Source organism: Gavialis gangeticus, unplaced genomic scaffold, assembly GCF_001723915.1.
Source record: "Gavialis gangeticus isolate Ggan-Ray unplaced genomic scaffold, GavGan_comp1, whole genome shotgun sequence".
NCBI lineage: Eukaryota > Metazoa > Chordata > Crocodylia > Gavialidae > Gavialis > Gavialis gangeticus.
This window is the reverse complement of record NW_017729025.1, coordinates 158,911,275-158,917,444: the sequence shown is the minus strand read 5'-3', so window position 1 is coordinate 158,917,444 and position 6,170 is coordinate 158,911,275. Positions and strand designations below refer to the sequence as shown.

Sequence of the window (6,170 nt, the reverse complement as noted above, 5' to 3'; positions counted from 1 at the left end):
GCCCTATGAGGAGAGACTACGGGACCTGAACCTGTTCAGCCTCCACAAGAGAAGGCTGAGGGGGGATCTAATTGCCTGTTACAAACTAGTTGGGACCAGCAGGCACTGGGGAAATCCCTGTTCCCCTGAGCACTGCCAGGAGTGACCAGGAATAATGGTCACAAGGTGGCAGAGGGTAGATTTAGGCTAGATATCAGGAGGCGCGACTTCATGGTCAGGGCGGCTAGGGTCTGGACCCAACTTCCAAGAGAAGTGGTGCTGGCTCCTCCCCTGGGGGTCTTTAAGGGGAGGTTAGATGAACACCTTGCTGGGGTCATTTGAGCCCAGTACTCTTTCCTGCCATGGCAAGGGGGTTGGACTAGATGATCTACTCAGGTCCCTTCCGACCCTAGAAACTATGAAACTGCCTGCTTGCCTTGCATTCTTAATCACTGTTGACTCAAAGCCATAGCTTTGGAAGTGCAGGGAAAGTAGTAGCAGTCAAATGGTGAGTATAGAAGCCTGTTGTATACATGAGAAGAAACAAGGAAATGTGGGAAATTCCAATGGTTATCAGTTGCTTGGATGATTAGACATGTTAATATCTACATTTCTTTAACCTGCATGTTGGTGCATTTTTGTATCGGGTTTTAAGCTGGTAATCAGAGTGATATTCAATCTATCATCTCACTTTAGGTGGTATCCATTTTGGGACAATGTGGTTCCTAAACAGCTGTTTTGAACAATAGGATCTTTCCCAACTAGAGTGGAGCTGAGAGCTGTTTTAGTTTCCAGCTTGGTTTGTTCGTGGACTGCAAAGTAAGTCAAGGCTGAAAAACCAACCTTGCATGGGAGAGATTGCTTCTAGTGCCTTGGAAATGTTATTTGCCAGAAGACTTATTCCCAGTCTTCCAGAGTTGTGAAATTGGTATCCCTGCTCCTGCCATCCAACCTGCTTTTAAGATTCAGCCAGAAATCTCAGGACCTGGCAATGACTCATTCCTGAAAGGCACAGTGCAGTCAGGCTGACTTTCAAGTGACCTTGCAGTGCTAAAAGCACTGGCAGTGTCTGGAACACATTTCTGTGTAGTAACAAATGATTTACAGCTTGCATTTATTCTAGGTACAGCCGCAGTCTGATGAGACCTGTACTGCCACAAGAGCTAAGAAGTATTAATGGTGTAAAAAAACTCAAACTGATGCCTGAGACCTTTTGTTAAATATTTTGCTTAGGCCTTGCTCTGGCAAAGCTTCTGTTGACAGGAATGAGGAACTGAGTATAAATTAAGTTTGGCTTGCCAGGCTTGACATTCTTTGTCTTGAATTTATCCTGCATACTTGGGAAAGCAGGAGTACAGCAGGGAACTGCCCAAAGATTCCTTGCTTGTAGCAAATACTTATGCCAATAGGGAAGGTCACACTTCAGAGGCTTAACCTAGAATCAAAGTCTGTTTGGAAGGGATCTGTCCATAACTCAAACTAAACTGACAAGCCTTTTAAGTAAAGGGAACAGCAATATAGCCAGTTAAGAAAGGCCCTAATTCACTCTACCTTGGGCTCAAGGCTAGAACTTGCTGTAGAATTGCAGTATGACCCCCTTACTCTGCCATACTCCAAATGAGACCCTGTCTTCACTCTATACTCATTTAAAAACAAAAATAAAATCTTTATTGTTATTGGCACATTGCGATAGAAGTGACTTTGTTCCTCTGAGCATGGCGCTGCAGGCAGAGTAAATCGAGCTGTAGATGACTGATCCTGTTTCCTGGTATGCGTAACAGAAAGCAGTGACAATGGAGTCTGCCTTCACTAGTGTTACAGGTTAGTCTTAACGCAGTAAATGCCAAGAATCTCTTTAGCAGTATGAAAAGTAGATTTGTTTCTGATCATGCATTTGCATATTTGCATCCTAATCCTGCAGCAAGCTTCATGGGGGACCTATGCAGAGCCCACTGCAGGCTTTAGTGTCACATATAGAATTCACTGTAGCATCAGGGGTTTTTATTTGGGGTCTCTGTGACCTTGACTGTGCAAAGCAATTCACAGAGTGGGCAGCTACCTTTATGGGAAGGAGTGTTTACTCTCAAAATCAGGCACACTGTTCTTAATCTGTAATTCACAGACATGAGAGAAACCCAAGTCACGCAGTTCAGATCCAGGTTGCTTTCTCCCCAGCGTGATGTGGATTTGGAATCGGATTTGGTTGGCTTATTTTAGACCCAGCCCAGCTTTAAGGTTCACCTCCAAACTTCAGTGGTAATGGGCCAGGGCCAGGAAAAACAAGGGCCTTTTCTGTCATTTTACTTTGAACAGAAAAAAGGAAAACACGTGAAAAAAAAATTTCTGGAGTCAAATCAGCCAACCTCTGTCAGATAGCAGTGCACCCCTCTTGATGTTGGTGGAATCACTGAAAGCTGGAACTATTGAGGAAAACATTGGCAGTTTTTAAGAAACTTGTTTCTTTCTTTAATTCAACTTACATATTTTGTTTTTTCTTTATAGTTTCACTCCCAAATGAGGAGTGCATTTGATTTTGGGTAACTGAAAAATAGAAGGAGTTGGGGCTTCCCACCCCAGGAAAGACTTACTTGAATTTCTGTTTCCTACGCGTCAGTTTTTAAACTTTGTCCTACAATATTTAATTTTTCATTTCCATCAACACCACTATTTTTTTGCTGCCACCCACAGAGTGCGCCTGCCCTTTTGACAGGAATATGACCCAGGAACGTCCCCAGCTACACTTCTAACTGGTGTATAAGCTTAAAATTATAAACTGCCTGATTGAGAACCACAGGTCACCACTCTTCCCCAAAACAAAAGGTTACTTACAGCTGGAGTGAGTATTTCCTCTGGTGGGTGAGACTTATAGGTCCCTCTGGGAACAATCTGATTCCTTGTTGTTGCACGGAGCAACCTGAAGGCACGCTGAAACCCCAGCATGGTCAGTCCTCCTCGTCCGCTCCCTTCCAAGCCCAGGCTCTGCACCCTCTGCAGGGAGTGGCTCTAGTTCCAGACTCAGAGCTGTGAGCTTGCAGCTGTTTGTGTCGAAAGCTCCTCCTATGATGGCGGTTGAAGGTCTGAAAGTTTTTTGCTCTGGTGTCAGATGTCAGAGTGATAAACAAGTTCAGTGCCTTATGCCTGCTAGATTAATTTAGCATTACTTGGCTCTGATTGGCTGGGGAAATTGCTTGGTTACAACCCGTGATCAGAACAAACAGCCACTTATGGTTTCCTAAATTCAGTGCAAGGGGGCTTGTGGTTGAAAGTATCTAGAGTTGCTTCCTTCTGGATTTCCCTGTGTCAGTCAGTTGTGCAACACTGTTAGGCTCAAGTAAACTGCTGCTTGTAAAAGTTCATCCATCTCTGGTTCACTTAGTCTATAAAGTGCAAATCTGCTGTCTCCTTTCAGCTGTAAGGCAGAGTAAAGGCCATGAGAAGGAACTGATTCAAGTACAGTGGAGGAGACCTTTTAAAGGTAACCACATAAAGAGCAGAGAGCTATTTTACCTCTACAGAAATAGGGTGGACCTTTGATATGAGTGTTAGATAACTAACTGGGGTTTCAGAAGGAAGGAAATATAGTTGAATGATTAAAATGGGGAGAATAGAACTCAAGGCATTTGATTTCTATTACTTCCTTCCATTGGTGCTTTATGTGACTGGATCACTTAAACTTTCTAAGACAGTTTCCCTCTTTGTGAAAGGGGGATAAAAATGCCTGTTTTGAAATGATGTTGCAGAGCTCATCCAAAATCCATTCTGTATCTTGAAATTCTCATATGAAAGATGCTGGAGAAGAGCCAGATATTAGTATAGGCTTCTGATGGGAAGAACTGATAGAAATGTGATTTGATCAAACAGGCCCATGGGTGGAATGGTTGGTGTGGACTACGTGAGGCACAGCCTTTTTTGGTGTAAATTACTCTGCTCCAAGGTAAAGCTACTCGAGTGTAAATTACACTGGGTTTGCATACCTATTTCAAATCACAGAGTAGTCCTTTGCTCAATGCGGACTGGCTCCCCCATCTCCTAGGACATCTTTACATGTGTCCTGGGGGTGGGGGTGAGGGGGTGCTTTAATTAGAGTGGATTTGAGAGCTGCTCTAATTAAAGCACCTGTAGCATCTTGTGTATTCAGCATCCCATGCTTCAAAATGGCAGCAAGGGCACTTCAACTAAAGCTCGTTTGATGAGCTTTAGTTAAAGCACCCCCACTGACATTTTGAAGCACGGGAGTGCTGAATACATGAGAGGCAGAGGCTGCTGGAGTGCGCTAATTAGCATGTGTCAGCGGACTTGATTAATTACAGGCACCCCTAGTGATTAATTACAGGCACCCCTAGGCGCACCAACTTTGGGCAGCCAGTGGGAGAGTTGATAGGCTGTCAGGCCCTTACTATGGAGTAAAATCTGGGGTGGATTAATCTGTAGCGATTGTGTCACTTGTCCCTACAGGCAGCAGGGCCTGCAGACAAGCCCCTGTGGAACAAGCACGTCACATTGGGATGTCTGAAACATTACTGCTGTGAGCATTTCAGTGGGTACAAGCTGGTCAAGCACTTGTTTGTGTCTGTGTGTTTGGGATGGGAGAGTGGATCCAGGGGAATCGGTGTCCCCCTGCAGCACCTCTTTAAAGCTTAATGAATCCATTCTTCTCCCCTTGCTGGTGCTGCCAGGCACCATAGAGCAGGAGCAGTTGAAGCTGCCAGTCAGGCAGTGGCTAATCCTCTTTTCCTTTTATGGCACAACCGGAAGATAGTCATGTTGCAGCTTCACAGAGTGACACAATGATCTCTGAGATGGTACCATGCTACAGTGTGCACTGTAGCAAGCAACAGCTGCTGGGCTCCGGTTCAGCTTCCATTCATGTGGCCAGCGAAGAAGGCTTAGATTTCTGCCAAACCCCAGTTGCGATGACTAGCTGCAAGTAATGGCCAGGGCTTTGGAAACTGGAACCCCCTTCCTTCTCTTCACACCCTGCTGCAGGCCAGCACTCCTTGTTGCAGCTTTCTGTGCTGGTGCCAAGGGAGCTGCAGCTCCACCCTTCCTCTCATTCCAGCGGCTGAATGTCCCTCCTCCCTGCCCTGACCTTGCCAGTCGCTCTCTCTCTTTGTACAGAGGCAGGCGCTTTCAGAACTGGAGTTGAATAAGCAATGAGTAGTCAGAAATCCAAAGTCCAGGGCTGCCCTGCATGCTCCTGCTAGCTTACTCTGGATTTCCTGTGCCTTTTGCCCTCTCATTTTTAAGTAGGGAGCTTTGCCATGGTGCAAGTACTAGCCTGGCAGTTTGGGAGAAGGCCGATGCTTGCAGAAATGGCAGAGGGCTGAGAACATGGCAGTCTAAGCATCTCTCCAAACTGCTCTGCTAATGTGCCTCGAGTTGACCTGTCTGGACCATGTGCTGGGCTGAGGGGATCATCCTGTTTTTGGCCCTGCTGAATCCTCCAGAGACTGCCAAGTGGGGGCTGGGGGACAGTGAGGGCAAGCTGTGCTAGGTGATGGTGGACATCAGTCCACTAGGAACCAAATTGAGGTCATTTACTTATTCCTTTTGTCCAAGACAATAGCGGATGGCACCTACTGTTGGCCATCAGTGATGTGGTTTGGTTTGGGTCAGTAGCCTAAAGCAGTGATTCTCAGCCAGGGTGCTGCACAAGATAAACCCAGAGATTTCAAAAAGGAATCCGTAATGTCAAAAATACTCTGACTTGTGAGCTTTATGAGCTCTTCGTAACAGAAGAATTTTTTTTGTAGTAAAAAAAGAGGGAAAACTAAGGGCTGGCATTTTGTGAGGGGTGCCTCAACTCTGAAAAGGTTGAGAACCACTAGCCTGGAGGTTTCCCTCGGTTTTCCTGAATGCTCACAGTAAGCTGGAGCAGGATAACCCCTGCCTATAGCGATGGTTGCTGGGAGTGATTCTGTATGCTTATTTCCTGCATTTTTATTTTGGGAATCTTGCATGTCGCACTCATGAAAAGTGTGTGAACAGGCCATTGCCAACTGCCAGTAACATAAATGAGGGGGGGACAACTGAGGCAGCAGCCCCAGGCGCTGTCTTTGTTGCGGGGGACAGGGCGAGCAATGCAAAAACAGCCATTGCTGTGGTGGTGGCACAGTTCACATGGAAAGAGCTGGCACAGCCCTGGGCACCAAGAGGCTGCCTTGGGCACAGAGCTGTGCTGCTAGGCCTCT

The 6,170-nt window shown here is 46.1% G+C and overlaps 1 long non-coding RNA gene across 1 annotated transcript in view; it reads right to left on the bottom strand.

The window, feature by feature from the left end:
- LOC109299262 overlaps positions 1-3,060 on the bottom strand; it is an 8,953-nt gene extending 5,893 nt beyond the window's left edge. The window contains exon 1 of the long non-coding RNA XR_002097806.1: positions 2,809-3,060. This is a non-coding gene — a long non-coding RNA (uncharacterized LOC109299262). The remainder of the gene's footprint in view (positions 1-2,808) is intronic.
- Between the last annotated feature and the right edge of the window lie 3,110 nt (positions 3,061-6,170).